The sequence below is a fragment of the Panthera tigris genome, chromosome B4, assembly GCF_018350195.1.
Source record: "Panthera tigris isolate Pti1 chromosome B4, P.tigris_Pti1_mat1.1, whole genome shotgun sequence".
Classification (NCBI taxonomy): domain Eukaryota; kingdom Metazoa; phylum Chordata; class Mammalia; order Carnivora; family Felidae; genus Panthera; species Panthera tigris.
The window spans coordinates 119,355,914-119,376,303 of record NC_056666.1 but is presented as its reverse complement, the minus strand read 5'-3'; the positions used below and the strand labels follow the sequence as shown (position 1 = coordinate 119,376,303).

Genomic DNA, 20,390 nt, shown 5'->3' with positions numbered 1-20,390 from the left:
TCTTAAGTGTAGGTAAGTGTGTGAAGTGGAGGTTTGCACTCAAGTAGTAAGTTAGGTGATGGTCCATGTGCTAAGGATTACTGAATCAGTTTACAGAGTATAATGTGTTCTCTGTGTGTGTGATTTAAAAAGTATTATTAGTGTCTCAAGATGTAAGTGGAATAAATGAAATAATATTTTTAATCAAACTAAGGACTCTGAGAGGTAAGTGACCAAAAGCCCAACTCAAATTAGCATAATCCTAAAAGAGCATGAATGGGCTCATAGATGGACAAAGGTGGAATAGAGCCTCTAAAGTGCTATCCAGCACAGTGACCACTAGCCATATATGGCTAGTGGCCACTTGAAATATGGCTGGTCTGAGTTCATATTTTCTTTAAGTGTAAAATACACATTGGGTTTTGAAGATTTGGTATACAAAAAGAATGTATTCTGTTTTCTTAACATTTTTCTATACTGAATACATGTTGACATATTTTGGATATGTTGGGTTAAATAACATATCTAAAAATTAATTTTACCTATTTTTACTTCTTTTTAATGTAGCTACACATGTGGCTCACATTATATTTTTGTTGGACAACATTATGCTAGAATCATTGGAAATAGGGGATCTATGCCTCTAGGACTGTCTTTCCTCTCTGCTTCTTTCTGGGTGTTAGCCTTTTTACCTCCAATTGCAGAGGACTTTTCTCCTAGAAGCAGAAACCTGGAATCTTACAAGGTCTCTACTAAAGAGGAATGGGCACTTCTCTTCCAGATCCTATTTTGAAAATCCTATGGAAGAATTTTAATTGGTGCAGCTGGAGTCATGAACCAATCACTGTGGCTGAGAGAATAGAATAATACTGTGATTGGCTGCATCCGGGCCAAGTGTCCATTCCTGTAGCTGGGCCAGGGCACAAAATAAAGTGGTTAGTCATTACCAGAACCACATGGGTAGAATAGAAGATTAATTTCCCTATATTTTTCAAAACAATAATAATAATTAGTGTTTGTTTAGTGCTTACTATGGGCTAGGCATTATGATAAGCATTTTTACATAGATTTTCTCATTTAATATGTTGAACAGCTATTTTGAGGAATTCTGATGAAATCTTAAATGTAATAAATCTTGAACCATGACATTCTCCTGATCTTTCCAATCTTAATAAATAAATGAACACATAAATACTTAAGCCATACAACCCAGGAATCATCCCTGCTTCATTCCCTCCTTCCCCTTGCCTTCATTCATTTATTTATGTTAAATAATTAACTTTTCCATATCCATGCTTTACACAATAGCCAGAATATTTTTAAAACATAAAGCTCAATTAAATAAAGCAGTTCAGTGAATGAAATCTAAACTTCCCAGCATTGTGTGGCTTCTGTTTAACTCTCCAATTCCTTCTTGTGCTATACTGCTTCTCACTAAGTTTCAGTTACATAGGTCTCCTTTCATGCCAAGCTCTTTTCTATCTTTGGCCTTCCCTCTTCCTGGAATGATTTTCTGGTTTTCTGAGTGGCTAGCTAATCCTTATCCTTTGTATCTCAGCTTAAGTGTCACCTCCTCAGAAAGACTGTATCCTGAACATCTTATAGAAAATGGATCTATAGTTACTTTTTAACTATCTCATCACACTCTTTTATAGCACTTATCATAATCTACACTTATTTGTTTACCATCTGACCCATTTACTCATGCATAAACTCCATGATTATATTGAACTTTGCTGACTTGTTCACTGTTCTAATCCCAGCATCTGTATAATATCTGGGAACATAATAGGTGTTCAGTAAATATTTGTTGAATATGTGAATGAATATTTATAGATGAGGGAACTGAGGCTTAGAGAAGGTAAAGAACTGACTCAAGTCATATAGTATGAAGTGACAGAACCAAGTTCCAAACCCAGGCAGCTTGATTGCAGAGCCCCACTATTAATTGCCATGCCATAAGAAGGGACTATTGTAGTGGGCAGGCAAAACAATAAATGTCTAATAGTAGAAAGCACTGGTCTTGGTATCAGAAGTCTTGTGTTCATTTTTGGAGCTGTTAACTGGAGTGAGAAGGCCCCATTTAGTCCACATGGCTGGGAGTAGAGGAGGGATGTTATTCAAACAATAATTGGGACCTATATTATTCCAGAACTGGAATAATTCTGAAAAAGAATGAGGGCAAATAACAAATGTCTACAATATGATTCTAGTATATTCTCAGAGTGCACTGAGAGGCTACCTATACCTTTCTTACAGAGGCCATCTCTTTTGACACTTATCTTTTGGAAATGACTTGAAATTTTGAAATATAATATTTTCTGGTGGATATTCAGTTTGGAATGAAATTGTGGGGACAGCTGGAAACAAGATAATTGCTAATTGTGAAATCTGAGAGCGCAGACTGACAGTTGTGAGAATATGATAATATTTTCTACTATAATAAATGCAAAGTCATGGATAGACTGGTGGATGCAATTCTTTTCTCTCTTAGTATAAATGACTCTCTCCATCCATTCCAAAAGTGTATCTAGTATTTATAGTTATTGTTCTTTAGTTGTATTATAAACTAAGGTTAAAGGTTATAGCATTTCGTTTTCCTGATGTATTTCTAAGAATATACATCTGTTTTTTAACTTGTAATTTTTATCTAGAAAAAAATATTAATGATTTTATCTATCTGCTCTCTATTTATCGGTTCAAAAATAATTTAATTTTCTAGAGGACAGTTATACTTGTGGAGGGGAATGCCTCATTGTTTTTGTGTGTGTGTGTGCTTTGGAAAGAAATTGTATGATTCATTTACCCAGGGAAATCATTTGGATTGTCTATTTACAGTTTTTTTCAATTTTCATTTCCATTGGCCAGGTATAGTTAACATAATAGCCAACATGTACTTGAACTGATCACCATTATAAACCTGCCGTGACACAGGGCTTTTAGTCTTCCCTGCTTGAAGACTGTGGTCTCATTTGAACAGAAATATTTTGCAGTAAAACATTCATCAGACTTTTTCCCCCTCTTATGGATAAATCCACCAAAACTGATCTAATATGGTCAAATTTTCAACACAGTTCATTGTTTTTTTCAAACCCATAAACTGAAGCAAATAAAATTCACTTCTCCAAGCCTTCTACAGCTTACTATACACCCTCAACTTTAGCTTTCTCTATCTCCTTTCATATTATGAAAGCCTCATTCTTTATAAATGAAACACAGAGGGGGGAAAACTTAAAAGTCATAGTTAATGCTGAAATATGCGGCAGGAAAATAGAGCCTTTTCTTTTTGGTGAGATCTAATTTATTCATACATTGCATACACTCACTTGCCAAACATTGACTGAACATTTCTTTTATATGAGAAATAAGGATCAAATAGAGTAGAAAGTATATAGGATCCAGGAGTCAGAAGACCAAGGTTCAAATCCTGAGTCTACCTCTTCATAACTGTGATTATGGCAGAAACAAATATCCCTAATGAGTCATGGTTCTTCCATGATTTTTAAGGTGAGGATAATAGAATCTTCTCTGCCTGCCTTTAAGGATTATGGTAAAGCTCTAAAGAATTCTGTAAATTATAGCTTTCCAAATAAATGGCAAATGTATTTCTTATTATGTGCATGAAACTACTTCATATGGAGGATTTAAAAAAAATCACCATTCTTTTTATTACTATACTTTGGTTTACCAGTCCATTTCCTGGAATGATTTTTTCATGACTTTATATTTTTAGAGCAATTTTAGATTTACTATAAAATTGAGAGGGGTTGCAGAGATTTTTCATATACTGTCTGCTCCCACACATGTATAGCCTCCCTCATCATCAAAGTCATTCACCAGAATGGTACTTATTTTTTGTTAAACCAAGGATGAATATGCATTGGTACATAACAATCATCTGAAGTCCATAATTTACCTTAGGGTTCACTCTTGGTGTCATACATTCTATAGATATGGAAAAATGTGTGATGACATATATCCATCATTATAATATCAAACTGTATTTTCACTGCCCTAAAAATCCTCTGTGCCCTGCCTGTTCATCACTACCCCTCCCCCAAGCAATCACTGAGCTTTTTAATATCCTCATAGTTTTGCCTTTTCCAGAATGTCATATAGTTGGAATCATATAGTATGTAGCCTTCTTAGATTGACTTCTTTCACTTAGTAATATGAATTTAAAGTTCTTCCAAGTCTTTTTTCATGGCTTTATATCACTTCTTTTTAGTGCTGATTAATATTCCATTGTGTGGATGTACCATAGTTTATTTATCTATTTTCCCACTGAAAGGTATCTTGGTTGCTTCCAAGTTTTGAAGATTATGAATAAAGCTGCTATAAACATCAACATGCAGGGTTTTGTGTGGATGTAAGTTTTCAGTTCCTCTGAGTAAATACCAAGGAGTATGAATGTTAGATCTAATGGTAAGAGTATGTTTAGTTTTGTAAGAAACTGCTAAATTATCTTCCAAAGTGGCTGTACCATTTTACATTCCCACTGAGATTTTATGAGAGTTCCTGCAGCTCCACATACTTACCAACATTTGGTGTTGTTAGTGTTCTGGATTTTGGCCATTCTGGTAGATTTGTAGTGGGATCTCATTGTTATTTTAATTTGCATTTTCCTGATAACATGTGATGTGGAGCATCTTTTCATCTGTATATCATCTGTGGTGAGATCTCTATTAATGTCTTTGGCCTACTTTTTAATTGGGTTGTTTGTTTTCTAGTTGTTGAGTTTTAGGAATTCCTTGTCTATTTTGGCCAACAGTCTTTTATCAGATTTGTCTTTTGAAAATATTTATCCCAGTCTCAGCTTATCTTATTCTCTTGATACTGTCTTTTGCAGAGCAGAAGTTTTAAATTTTAATGGAGTTCAGGTTATTAATTATTTCCTTCATGGATCGTGTCTTTGGTGGTATATCTAAAAAGGTATCACCGCACCCAACTGAATCTAGGTTTTCTCTTATGTTATCTTCTATGAGTTTTATAGTTTTGCATTTTACATTTAGGTCTATGATCCAGTTTAAATTAATTTTTGTGAAGGGTGTGAGATCTGTATATAGTTTCAGTTTTTTGTATGTGTATGTCCAGTTGTTCCAGCACCAGCTGTTGAAGAGACTGCCTTGTTCTATTGTATTGCCTTTGTTCTTTTGTCAAAGATCAGTTAACTATAAAGGTCAATTTCTGGGCACACTGTTCTGTTACATTGATCTGTTTGTCTATTCTTTTGCTAATACTACACTGTCTTGATTACTATAGCTTTCTAGTAAGTCTTGAAGTAAGATAGCATCAGTCTTCCAACTTTTTTTTGTCCTTCAGTATTGTATTGGCTATTCTGGGTCTTTTGCTTCTCCATATACACTTTAGCTTGCTGGGATTTTGATTGGGATTATATCAAACCTATAGATCAAGTTAGAAAGAACTGACATCTTGACAATATTGAGTCTTCCTATCCATGAACATAATCTCCATTTATTTAGTTCTTTGATTTCATTCATCATAAGTTTTGTAGTTTTACTAATGGATCTTGTACATATTTTGTTAGATTTATACCTAAGTATTTCATTTTGTGGGGTGCTAATAAAAATGATATTGTGTGTTTAATTTCACTTTTTATTGCTGGTATGTAAGAAAATAATTTACTTTCATGTATTAACCTTGTATCCTCGCAATCTTGCTATAATCGCTTATTAGTTTCAGGAGGGTTTTTTTGGTTGTTGTTGTTGTTGTTGATTCTTTCAGATTCTCTACATAGATAATCATGCTGTCTGCAAACAAGGACAGTTTTATTTCTTCCTTTCCAACCTGTATACTTATTTCCTTTTCTTACCTTATTGCACGAGCAAGTATTTCTAGTACAAAGGGGTGGTAAGAGAGGACATTCTGGCCTTGTACCTGATTTTAGTGGGAAAGTTTTGAGTTACTCACCACCATTATATATGATGTTAGCTGCAGGTTTTTTGTAGATAGTCTTTATCAAGGTAGGAAAGTTACCCCTCTATTCCTAGTGTTCAGAGTGTTTTTCTATCATAAATTGGCACTGAATTTTTTTAAAATGCTTTTTCTGTATCTGTTGTTATGATCATATGATTTTTCATTTTTAGTCTGTTGATATGATGGATTACAGTAATTATAGATAGTCTGAACGGGCCTGTATCTATTAAAGGAATTGAGTCAATAACCAGTAATCTCCAAAACAGAAAATACCAGGCCCAGATAGGTTCACTGGTGAATTCTATCAAACATTTAAGAAAGAAATTATATGAATTCCCTATAATCTATCTCAGAATAGAAGCAGAAGGAATAATTTCCTACTCATTCTGTGAGGTCAGCATTACCCTAATACCAAAACCAGACAAAGACATTACAAAAAAAGAAAATATAAATCAATTTTTCTCATGAACATAGATGTAGAAATCCTCAACCATTAGCACACTGAATTTTAAAAAGTATAAAAACAATTACACACCATGACCAAATGTTATTTATTTCAGGTATGCAACTGAGGTTCAGCATTTGGACAGGATGGCCAGAGCTGGCTGGAGTTGAGTTTTTTCTCTCCTAGGTCAGTTTGGCTCTGGCTAATTAGTTTTCCCTGAAGGCAGGGAGTCCCTAAGAAGGGCAGGAAGTCCCTAAGAACAGAGGTGCTTGTTCTTCCCCTGGAAGCTTGAGAAGAATTTTCTTTGACATTTACTTTGGGAATCTAGTTGAACTTCTGGAGGAGAATCCCACAATTACTGTGTTGGGGGCAGGTATCCCACAACAGTGTCCTCCTAGAGATTTTTTTAAAAATTATTTTTAATGTTTATTTATTTTTGAGAGAGAGAGAGAGGCAAGCAGAGAGAGAGGGAGACACAGAATCTGAAGCAGGCTCTAGACTCTGAGCTGTCAGCATAGAGTCTGATGCAGGGCTTGAACTCACGAACCAGGAAATCATGACCTGAGCCTAAGTTGGACACTTAACTGACTGAGCCACCCAGGCGTCCCTAGGGAATTTTTTACATTAGAAAATTGAATGCTATTCTTTTTTAAAAAAATAATTGTTTTTATTATTATTAAGTAATCTCTTCACCCAACGTGGGGCTTCAGTGTACAACCCTGAGATCAAGAGTCACATGCTGTACTGACTGAGCCAGCCAGGCACTTGGAATAATATTCTTTTTTTCATCATTATTATTGAGATATAATTGACATAAAACATTGTGTCAGTTTAAGGTGTACAGTATGTTAGTTTGATACATTTGTGTATTGTAATATGATTACTCCAGTAGTATTAGGTAACACTTAGGTCATACACTTATCATTTCTTTTCTGTGTTGAGAACAGTTAAGATTTTGTCTCTTAGCAACTTTGAAATTTATAATACAGTAGTGGTGAGTATAATCACTTTGTTGTGCGTTAGCTCTCTAGAATTTATTTATCTATTGGTTGTAAGTGTATATACCCTTAACATCTTCCCAGTTCTTCCACACCCTCCAGCCCCTGGTAACCACCGTTCTACCTTCTGTTTTTACAAGTCTTATTTTCTTTTAGATTTCACATATAAGTGAGATCATACATTGTCTTTGTATTTGTCTTTATGTGTATTTTTTTTTCTTTCTGAGATATTTCACTTAGCATAATGCCTTCAGAGTCTATCCATGTTGTCACAAATGGAAGGATTTCATTCTTTCTCATGGCTGAATAATATTTTAGAGAGAGAGAGAGTGTGTGTGTGTGTGTGTGTGTAGGTGTATGTATATCTCACATCTTTATTCATTCATCCATTGATAGACACACTTAGGTTGTTTCCATACTTTGGCTATTGTAAATAATGCTGCAATGAACATGGGTGTACAGACTTTCCTTCAAGATACTGATTTCATTTCCTTTGGATATATACCCAGGAGTGGGATTGCCAGATCATATGGTGGTTCAATTTTTAATTTTTTGAGGAGCTGCCATACGGTGTTCCATAATGGTTGTACCAATTTGCATTCCCATCAACAGTATGTTAGGGTTCCCCTTTTTTCCACATCCCCACCAACATTTATTATCTTTTGTTTTTTTTGATAAAAGCTACCCCTGGAGTTTTTAACTTCCAGATTTGTCTATACTGAGCCTCCAGCACTTCCTCAGTTATACTTCAGGTTCTCCTACTTTGCACTGGTTTCCCTCGCAGTTTCTGTTCATGAATCTCTGCTCCGGTAAGCTATAATTCCTGTATCCACCTGTCTCTCTATTCTTGGGGGCAGCAGCACTTTGCTCTGTGTCTTAGGGATCCAAGAATTGCTGATTTTTCAGTGTGTTCATATTTTTAGTCATTCAGATGAGGCAGTGACTTTCATGCTTTTTACATGTGGAACAGGAAATCAGAAGTCTCTCTGGAAACATTGTAAGACTTTGTTACAATTTAAAGTGCTTTGAAATCCCCTTAAAATAGATTATACGTAACAAGGACATTATTGTTTATTTCTTGAACTGTCTTAATTTTTTCCTAAAGTGGAAGTTTTAAGAGAGGCTAGTTTGGCTTCTTTATATTACTTGTAAATAATCCTGGTTTTAGGATAGGGAAATCTTCTATAACAATCTAACAAAGAGGGGCACTCAGCTGGCTCAGCTCATAGGGCATGTGACTCTTAATCTTGGGGTTGTGAATTCAAGCCCCAAATTGAGGTAGAGTTTACTTAAAAAAAAAAAAATATATATATATCAAAATGACTTTTTCCTCTAGAGATGAACTAGGTAATTTATAAAAATATTTTTAAATGGCTCAGATATATTTATAAAATGAATATTATACTTATTATACTTAATATATTATGACATATACTTGATATATACTTGAATACGCAGTTAGAGATGGAATTGTAGTTTGTAACATTAGATGTGTAGGGGTGCCAGATAATTTAATATATTAGAAAATAAATGCAATATGTATTTAGATTTTTAGTTTAACATATATACCTCACTGAATTTGGGAGTTACGCTGTGGGGGAAAGAACATTAGATGAGGATGGATCTGGAAGAATTGAGTTCTAATCCTAACTATGGAAAGTATGGTTTAGTGAGTAACTGGATAGGTTTTTGGGTCAGTCATGTTTTTTGAATCCCAGTTCTACCACTTTTTGCTGAGTGACCTTGGGTAAGTTTCCTAATCTTCCTAAACTTTAGTTTGTTTAACTTAAAAAAAGAGATAATTATAGTACCTATCTCTTAGGGTTACTGTAAGGATTAAATGAGAAAATGCACAGTAAGTATTTAGCAGTTTGTTAGATCATCATCATTGTCATCATCACCACTAATGCCACTGATTAGTCATTTAATCTGTCTAGCTCTGTTAGGTTCTCTTATTTATAAAAGGACTAAATTAGTTGATTTCCTTGTGGCTATTATTATTATTATTATTTGAGTAAATGTGTTTGAGAGTGCTCTGTTAAAAGCCTGCCTAAATAGAAGATATCATCATCATCTTAGGATTGTTTGAGCTCTGAAATGTTATGACAAAAATGAAAAACCATCTATGACATTAATCCTTGGCTCTCCTGTTTTATCTCAAAGCTGTGACTAAAGCAGAGAGAAATTTGTTGCCAATCTCCTCATCTTTGCTTTCTTCATCATTACTCCATATTTATCCATCGTATATAGCAAATTACAGAAAACAGATAGGGTTTCTTAAGCCAAGACCAAAATAGGAAGAGGAGGAAGCCACAATAATAGTGGATATTTACTTAGTCTTAGTATGTACCAGATACTGTGCTAAGAGCTTTTATATATAAAGAGCTTTTATATATATTGCTGTTTAATATGCATATATATATATATTTAAAATTAAACCTTTCCCCATTGTACTTCTACCTTAATCTTTTTATTCTTTGTCTCTGTAACTTTTGTCTCCTTAATCTTATTTGCCCATAATTCTCTTCTAAGAATTCTGCATTTTGGCCAAGTGCTGGATGGTGGTTTGCAACATTTATTGAACATATCTTTTACTGTTCAAACTTTATGTCCCTGTTTGAAACCCCTCTTCTCCTTCCTTTCTGTTTTCCCTACCCAAGTCTTTCAGCTTGGCTCAGACTTCCATTTTGAAGCTGTCTAATTATTGCTGAAGTGGCTTCCCTTCCTTGCTATAAGCACTAGTATGGAAGAAAATACTTTGCTAAATAAAAACATAGTGCTAATTTTTAAATTTGCATACAGTATAATACGTTATTCTAATGGGTATTGAATGTAAAGTTGTTCTTCAACAGCTGAGAATGGAAAAACTGTGTATTTTATTTAAATTTAGACTAATTTGCATAGGCCTTTTTGTGTGGCTTTCAATAGTTTAATTCTAATTCCAGAGTAATGAAGATGATTAGGTAGCTGTTGAAGATGGCTTAAGTCATTTTAAAATGAAAACTGCAAGAGTGCTCAAATTTATTCTGCCATCTTCTTTTGTTGTGTCCTCTCATCCAATTTCAAAATTCTAGTCCCCTTACATACTTTAAAAGAGAAGTAAATACTATTTATCAAAGTAGTAAGTAGTAAGTGACCAATGGAGAGATTTCAAGCATCTGTGGGAGACAGATTTTTGTACAAAATACCTACTATAAATAGTAAAGAATAATTAGTAAACATATGAATTATTTCCTGAAACCTCAGGAAAGTTGTTCAGTTAACAGACTGGTCTGCATTAATTATAGTGACTTAGGGATCATTAATAAATTAGATTGCTTCTATTTCATAGGCACAGAGAACCCTAATTTATGAAGGGAGCATTTTCCAAAAGTTTGTTTAAAAGTTGCTTATTGGGAGCTTATTGACATCTTCAAGATGTCACTGTTAGGAGCTAGGTAAAGGATGAAGCTTGAGCCACCAAGGATAGTCATGGTCATAGGAAACTATATATATATATATTATAGTTATATATAATATGTATATATATTTGGAGAGAGAGAGAGAGGAGGAGAGAGAAGGAGGGAGGAAAATAGGGAGGGAAGCAGAGAGAGAGAGAGAGAGAGAGCGAGCTTGATTGAGATTGAGAGTGGTTCTATGGAATTGCCTCATGTGATTGTAAAGGCTTGGTAAGTCCAAAATCTATAGGGTAGGCCTTCAGGCTTGAGACCAAGGAAAAGTTGAGTCCATAGACAGTCTGTTGGCAGAATTCCTTCTTGCTCCAGGGAGGCTAGTCTTTGTTTTGTTAAGGCCTTCAAATGATTCTGTGAGACCCACACATAAGGAGGGTAATCAGCTTCCAAAGTCCACTGATTTAAAATGTTATTCTTGAGAGGGAGTTAAGATGGCAGAGTAGTAGGGGGCCCCTGGGCCTGCCTCATCCCTGGAACACAGCTAGATTAACATCAAATCATTTTGAACACTTCAGAAATTGATCTGAGGATTAAGAGAACAATCTGCATGATTAGAAGGAAAGAATGTGGCAGGTACGAGGTGTAGAGAAGTGAACTGGGGGAGAGAAGAGCCATGGTGCCATGGAGGGGAAGGGAGCCCTTTTTGCAGATGAAGGAGAGAAAGTGGGGGAGGGAGAGCAGTGCATTGGGTTTGTGAAAGAAAAACATTTCCCGAAAACCATTGACTGGGGAATCAAGAGAAACTATCACCAGGTTTTCACAAGCAGTGGAGCTCAAATTCATGTTTTAGCATTTACCAGAGTCAAAATGGGTGGGTGTGGTGGTACTCCTGTGGTTAAGGAGGGCAGAGGCCTGGAAACAGACATCCTGGTGTATAGATCCCCTGGGTCACACTGGGAGAGAATGTTCCCCTCCCTGGAGTACATTTGGAAGAGGGTATACTGCCTTTGCAAGGACAAAAGACCCAGCGGGCTCCATCAAGTGGCTGTTCATCAGAAGGGACAGAAGTGCATACAGAGGGCAAATGACCTGGTTGCTGCTTTTTGCTGTGCTTCACCATGAACTCCAAGCACCTGTGCCACTGTGTGCTGCTTTTCTGGGACAAAATGGCACCAGACAGGGCTTGGTGAATCTTTCCTCCAGTGGACGGGAGTGGGTCGCCCTGTACTGGGTCCTTGGAATTTTGAATCCCAGCCATGTGTAGGAGATAGAACAAGGGAGAACTGTGCTACCAGGTGTGCCGAGGGCCTGGGCACAGAGAGGGTGAGGGCAGGGATCTGACAGAAGCCTGGGACAGAAGAGGGGAAATTGTTCACTTTTCTGTGAGAGTTTCCTGAATAGTGAAGGGTACCAGCTCTCCTCCCTCTTTACTCCTGGGACAAGAGAGCAGGGTGACTCCATTTTTGCCTTGGACCACCAACATGATTGGACTTCAGTGAGCAACACAGCACCCCCAGTGGAGGCTGGAGCCACTTACACCAAACCCTGCCCGCATATGTCCTACAGAGGCATCTTTACTAGGGCAGGTGTGACTGAGCCAGCACAGTGTACCTCCTCTGCAGATGACCAGCATGGTTCCTCAACATTCACCAGGTCTACTGATCACAGAGTACTGCAAAGTGTCAGCTTCAGTTCTGGTGGAAATAGGACCAGGCTTTTCTTTCTTTCCTGTCTTGTCTTGTCTTTTCCTTTTTTTCTTTTTCTTTTTCTTTTTCTTTTTCTTTTTCTTTTTCTTTTTCTTTTCTTTTCTTTTCTTTTCTTTTCTTTTTTTTTCTTTTCTTTTTTCTTTCTTTCTTTCTTTCTTTCTTTCTTTCTTTCTTTCTTTCTTTCTTTCTTTCTTTCTTTCTTTCTTTCTTATCAGGCTTATTTTAAACAAATCAAAGCACACCTAGTTAGAGGTGTAAACACTCCCCACTGTAAGCAAGGAGGAACTCTGCAGAGGACTGACCTGTGGGAAAGAGCAGCCAAAACACAACAGCAGAGTGCACATAGAATATACCAGAAACACTTCCTAAAGCACCAGGCCCTGGACTGTGTATGGCTCCTTCTTAATATAGCATTACTCTCAGCAGAAAATATAACAAGGTTTCATAACACAGAAAAGACAGAAACCTAGACAAAATGACAAGACAGAGTAATTCTCCCCAAAAGAAAGAGCAAGAAGAAATCACAGGGGTTTACTCAAAACAGATATAAGCAATATATCTGGACACGAATTTAAAACAACAGTCATAAGAATACTAGCTGGGCTTGATGAAAGCATAGACGACATAGAAACAGATACCCTTGCTGCAGAGATAAAAGACTAAAAACTAGTCAGGCCGAAATAAAAAGCAAAAAAAAAACTATAACCGAGATGCAAAACTGACTAGATGTAATCACAATGAGGTTGGAAGAAGCAGAGAAACAGATAGGTGATGTAGAAGATAAAATTATTGAAAATAAAAAAGCTGAAAACAAGAGGGAAAGAAAACTATTAGATCATGAATATAGACTCAGGGAACTCAGCAACTCCATAAAGTGAAGTAGTATCCATATCATAGGAGTCCCAGGAGAAGAGCGGGGAAAAAAGGACAGAAGGTTTATTTGAACAAATTATAGTTGAGAACTTCCCTAATCCGGGGAAGGAAACAGGCATTCAAGTCCAAGAGGCACAGATAAGTCCCCTCAAAGTGAACAAAAACAGATCAATATCAAGACATATCATAGTGGAACTTGCAAAATACAAGGGTAAAGAGAATTCTGAAAGCAGTTTGGGACAAAGGTTCTTAATGTACAAGGGTAGACACACAAAGTTAGTAGCTGACCTGTCCACTGAAACTTCTGGCAGGTCAGAATGAAATGACCTGATATTCAACATGCTAAATGGGAAAAATATGCAGGCAAGAATACTTTATCCAGCAAGGCTGTCATTCAAAATAGAAGGAGAGATAAAGAGTTTCCAAGACAAACAAAAACTAAAGGAGTTCATGAACACTAAACCAGCTCTGCAAGAAATATTAAAGGTGACCCTTTGAGTGGGAGAGACCAAAAGCAACAAAGACTAAAAAGGAACAGAGATAATCTACAGGAACAGCGATTTAACAGGTAATACAGTGGCGCTACATTCATATCTATCGATAATTACTCTGAATGTTAATGAACTAAATGTTCGGATCAAAAGATGTAGGCTATCAGAATGGATAAAAAAAAAAAAAAAAACAAGATCCATTGATGTGCTGTTTCAGAGACTCATTTTAGATCAAAGACACTTCCAGATTGAAAGGGAGAGGATGGAGAAACATTTATCATGCTAATGGACATCAAAAGAAAGCTGGAATAGCCATACTTGTATCAGATAATCTAGATTTTAAACCAAAGACTGTAGTAAGAGATGAAGAAGGGCACTATATCATAATATAGTGGACTGTCCAACCAGAAGATCTCGGAATTGTAAATATTTATAACCCCACATTGGAAGAAGCCAAGTATATAAATCAATTAATAACAAACTTAAACTCATTGATAATATACAAAAATAGTAGGGAACTTAAACATCCCACTTACAACAGTGGACAGATCACCTAAGGAGAGGATCAACAAGGAAACAATGGCTTTGAATGACACACTAGGCCAGATGCCCCTAACAGATATATTCAGAGCATTTCATCCTAAAGCAGCAGAATACACTTTCTTTTTGAGTTCAAATGGAAGATTCTCCAGATCACATACTGGGTCACAAATCAGGCTCCACCCAATACAAAAAGTCTAGGACTAAGGCTAATATGGCATCATGCGTATTTTCAGACCACAACACTTTGATCTTGAAATGATCCATGAGAAAAAATTTGGAATGACCACAGGTACATGGATGTCTAAGAACATCCTGCTGAAGAACAAATGGGTTAACCATGAAATTAAAGAAGAAATAAAATGCATGAAAGGAAATGGCAATAAAAATACGATAGTCTAAAACCTTTGGGATGCAGGAAAGGCTTTCATAAGAGGGAAGCATATAGCCATATAGGGCTTCCTTAAGAAGCAAGAAAAGTTTCAAATATACAACCTAATCTTACACCTAAAGGAGCTGGAAACAGAACAGCATATAATGTGTAAAACCAATAAAAAAAGGAAAACAAAGATTAGAGCAGAAATAAGTGATATGGAAATACAAAACAAACAAACAAACAGTAGAACCCATCAATAAAACTAGGAACTGGTGCTTCAAAAGAATTAACAAAATTGACAAACCCCTAGCAGACTTATCAAAAAGAAAGAAGAAAGGACCCAAATAAATAAAATCACAAATGAAAGAGGAGAGATCACAACCAACACTGTGGAAATACAAACAATTATAAGAGCATATTATGGGCAATCTATATGCCAACAAACTGGGCAGTCTGAAAGAAGTGGATAAATTCCTAGAAACATATAAATTACCAACACTGAAACAGGAAGAAATACAACATTTGAACAGACCTATAACCAACAAAGAAATTGAGCAGGTAAGCAAAAATCTCCCAACAAACAAGAGTCCAGGGCTGGATGGCTTCTGGGGAATTCTTCTAAACATTTAAAGAAGAGTTAATACCCCTTCTTCTGAAACTGTTCCAAAAAATAGAAATGGAAAGAAGACTTCCAAACTCGTTCTATGAGGCCAGCATTACCTTGATGCCAAAACCAGACAAAGACCCCACTAAAAAGGAGAATTACAGACCATTGTCCCTGATGAACATGGATGCAAAAATTCTTAACAAGATACTAGCAAATTGAATCCAATAGGACATTAAAGGAATTATTCACTACAATCAAGTGGGATTTATTCCTGGGCTACAGAGTGGGATTTATTCCTGGGCTACAGATTTGATCTGCAAATCAATCAGTGCAATACACCATATTAATAAAAGAAAGAATGAAAACCATATGATTTTCTCAATAGATACATAAAAAGCATTTGATAAAATACAGCATCCATTCTTGGTAAAAAACCCTCAACAAAGTGTAAAACCAATAAAAAAAGGAAAAAAAAACCAAAAAAAAAATTAAAAAAGATGGAACAAACCTCAGCATCATAAAGGCCATATATGAAAGACCCACACTTAATATCCTCAGTGGGGGAAATCTAAGCTTTTCCCGTAAAGTCAGGACACAACAGGGATGTCCACTCTCACCACTGTTGTTCAGTATAGTACTGAAGTCCTAGACTCAGCGAAAAGACAACAAAAAGAAACAAAAGGCATATGAATCAGTGCAGAAGAAGTCAAACTTTCACTCCTCACAGATGACATGATACTATATATAGAAAACCCGAAGGACCCCACCAAAGAATTGCTAGAAGTGTTACATGAATTTGGCAAAGTCACGGGATATAAAATCAACATACAGAAATCTGTTGTATTTCTATATACCAATAATGAAGCAGCAGAAAGAGACTGGAATTGATCCTATTTACAGTTGCACCAAAAACCGTAAGATACCTAGGAATAAACCTAGCCCAAGAGGTAAAGGATCTGTGCTTTGAAAAATATAGAATACTTCTGAAAAGAAATTGAAGAAGACACAAAGAAATGGAAAAACATTCCATGCTCATGGATTGGAAGATCAAATATTGTTAAAATATCTATACTACCCAAAGCAGTCTACACATTCAGCACAATACATATCAAAATAACACCAGCATTTTTCACTGAGCTAGAACAAACACTTCTAAAATTTTTTGGAACCAGAAAAGACCCCAAATAGCTAAAGTAATGTTGAAAAAGAAAAGAAAAGTGGGAAGTGTCACAATTCTGGACTTCAAGCTATATTACAAAGCTATAATCATCAAGACAGTATGGCACAAAAAACACACATATAGATCAAAGGAACAGAGTAGAGAACCCAGAAACGGTCAACTCATCTTCCACAAAGCAGGAAAGAATATCCAATGGAAAAAAAAGTCTCTTCAACAAAGGGCGTTGGGACACCTACATGCAAAAGAATGAAGCTGGGTCACTTTCTTATACTGTATACAAAAAATAAACTCAAAATAGATGAAGGACCTAAATGTGAGATCTGAAACCAATAAAAATCCTATGAGACAGGGCAGAAAGTAATTTCTCTAACATTGTCTACAGCATCATTTGTCTACATATGTTTCCTAAAGCAAGGAAAACAAAAGCAAAAATGAATTATTGGGACTACATCAAAATAAAAAAGCTTCTGCACAGCAAAGAAACAATCAACAAAACTAAAAGACAACATACTGAGTAGGATATTTGCAAATGATAAAGTCTTACTAGCTCAAATATTTAAAGAACTTATACAACTCAACACCAAAAAAACCCCCAGTAATCAAATTAAAAATAGGTATAAGATGGGTGTCAGGGTGGCTCAGTTGGTTGAGCATCTGACTCTTGATTTTGGCTCAGGTCATGATTTCAGGGTCATTGGATCAAGCCCCATTTTGGGCTCTGTGGTGACCGTGGAGCCTGCTTGCGATTCTTTTTCACTCTCTTCTCCTCTTTCCAGCTCATGCTCTCTCTTTCTCTCTCTCTAAAAAAGAAAAAAAAAAAGCAAAGAAAAGAATAGACATCTCTTCAAAGAAGACATACAAATAGCCAACAGAGGCAAAAAAAGATACAGCACATCACTCATTATCAGGGAAATGCAATTCAAAATCACAATGAGATACCACCTCACATCTGTCAGAACGGCTAAAATTAACAACTCAGGAAACAACAGATGTTGGCAAGAATGTGGAGAAAGGGGAACCCTTTTGCACTGTTGGTGGGAATGCAAACTGGTACAGCCACTCTAGAGAACAGTAAGGAGGTTCCTCAAAAAATTAAAAGTAGAACTACCCTACAACCCAGCAATTGTACTATGAGGTGTTTATCCGGAGGATACAAAACTGCTGATTCAAAGGGGCACATGTACCCCAATGTTTATAGCAGCATTATCAACAATAGCCAAATCATGGAAAGAGCCCAAATGTCCATCAACTGATGAATGGATAAAGAAAATGTGGTGTGGACACACACACACACACACACACACACACACACACACACACAATGGAATATTGCTCAGCCACCAAAAGGAATGAAATCTTGCCATTTGCAACAACATGGATGGAACTAGAGTGTATTATGCTAAGTGAAATAAGTCAGAGAAAGACAAATACCATATGATTTCACTCATATGTGGAATTTAAGAAACAAAACAGGCGAACATATGAGAAGAGAAGGAAAAATAAGGTAAATCTAGAGAGGGGGGCAAGTCATAAGAGACTATTGACTATAGAAAACAAACAGGGTTGCTGGAGGAAGGTGGGGGATGGGCATTAAGGAGGACACTTGTGATGAGCACTGGGTGTTATATGTAAGTGATCACTAAATTCTTCTCCTGAAACCAGTTCTACACTATATGTTAAATAACTTAAATTTAAATAAAAACTTGGAAAAAAATAAACAAAATGAATAAAATGTTAATTTCAACAAAAAAGTACCTTAAAGATTCAGAATATTGTTTGACCAAATATCTGGGCACTGTGGCTTAGCTATGTTGATACATAAAATTAACCACTATTCCTTCTTTTTGTTTTACTTTCTGGGAAGTCTCATTAATTTATCTTCTACTTTATTTTACAGATCTCTTCAGTTTTTCACTTTAGCTTGCATCTTTCATGTTTGGGATGTTTCTCAAATCTCCTGTGATCCTTGGTTGTCCGTTTGTATTTGAATACGGGCCTCTTTAAAGTGGGTCATAACTCTGTATTCGTGGTTAAAGCTTATAACTATAGGGACATTGAAGGATCCTTCAGTGTCAGCATTTGTTAGCTTTTTTTCTTGTGCTGGGTAGATATTTGATTGTTCTCTGTCTATAAGCATTCTGGGTGCTAAATTGAGGAAGAAATCTTTACATTCAGGGTGTAAAATTTTACTTAATTACTTTGCTTTTAGTATTTTTTTTCCTACTCTCAGCTGTAGCAGCTACCCTTCATCCAGAGAACTTCTCTTTAACTCTCTCAAGAAAATAAACCATAGTCTTCTGCTGGGATGGTGAAGGGATAGTTGTTTGGGTGTATGGAGTGGAGTATCAAGAGTTCATTTTCCTTAATTGACTTTCAACCATTCCTTGGAGTTTTAACCTTCAGACTCACTTCCAGAGGTACCTGGTACCACCTATTTCTAAACCTTTTGGAACTTCTGCTGTGCAAATTAGGTTTGCTTTCTTGGCTTTCCTTACTTCCAGCCATGAATTCAGGTTTTCGAGGTAGTTCGTGTTTATCCACTTTCCAGTTTGCAAAGTCTTGTTGCTGTTGTTTTCTTTTCCATGTTGTTTCTTCTTGTTGGGTATATCTTAAAAACCCTTTTGTGGTAATTTTAGGAGATTTTAAGAGCATGTATAAGTTAATGCATGCATTTGGTGTGTCAGCTTTTTGTTTCTTAGAACTTATGGAAATTTTCAAACACATGCAGAAGTAGAGTGAATAGTAATATGAGTCCTCATGAATCCTTTTCTCAGCTTCAAAAATGATAAATTGTCAGCATATGGCCAATCTTTTATGTATATTCCCCCATATCCTCTAGATTATTTTATAACAGTCATAGACCTGACATCATGTTATCTATAAATCTTTTGCATATCACTCTGAAAGATATTTTTCTTCAAAAAGCAAAATTATAATGCCATTATTAAGACCCAAGTAAACCTAATAATTCCTTGATATCAAATAACCACTGAGTGTTCAAATTTCCACAATTTTATAACTAAATTTTTTTACATTTGGCTTATTCAGATTTGTATTAAAATAAGGTCTAATGGTGAAGATCTTTTTTTTTTTTTATATAAGTGAAGATGTTTTTTTAAGTTTATTTATTTATTTTGAAAGAGAGAGCCTGAGCATCAGCTGGGGAGGGGCAGAGAGAGAGGGAGAGAGAGAGAATATCAAGCAGGCTCCCCTGAGCCTGACAGCTCAGAGCCTGATGAGGGACTCGATCTCACGAATTGTGAGATCATGACCTGAGCTGAAGTCAGAAGCTTAATGGAATGAGCCAGCCGGGCAACGCTAAATATGTGAAGATTTTAATAGACATTTCACCCAAGAAGATCCACAAATGGCTTTTCAGCAACAGGAAAAGATGTTCAACCTTTAGAGAAATGCAAATTAAAACCACAGTGAGATACCACTACACATTTGTTACACAACACACACACACACACACACACACACACACACACACCACCCCTTCAATTAAATGGCTGTAATTGAAAAGACAAACAATAACAAATGTTGGCAAAGATATGGAGAACCTGGAACCTGCATTGCTGGTAAGAATATAAAATGATACAACCAATTTGGAAATAAGCTTTTTCACAGTTTCTTAAAAGGTTAACCATAACCTTTAACCATAACCACTGTGGTAGTTCTATTAGGTATTTACAGAAGTGAAATGAAAACATATGTGACTGACTGTTAATACTAGCATTAGTCATAATAGTCCATCCCTAGAAACAATACAAATGTCTGTCAACTGGTGAATGGACAAAATAATGAAGTATATCTCTACAATGAGATTCTTTTCAACAATCAAAAGCAACAAACTACTGAGATAT

General features: G+C 35.9%; 1 protein-coding gene and 1 pseudogene across 9 annotated transcripts in view; one reads left to right on the top strand and one right to left on the bottom strand.

Moving 5' to 3' along the window:
- LOC102959953 overlaps positions 1-12,009 on the bottom strand; it is a 45,478-nt pseudogene extending 33,469 nt beyond the window's left edge.
- Positions 1-20,390, top strand: part of ANKS1B (ankyrin repeat and sterile alpha motif domain containing 1B) — a 1,065,991-nt gene that overhangs the window by 79,189 nt on the left and 966,412 nt on the right. The window lies entirely within an intron of this gene.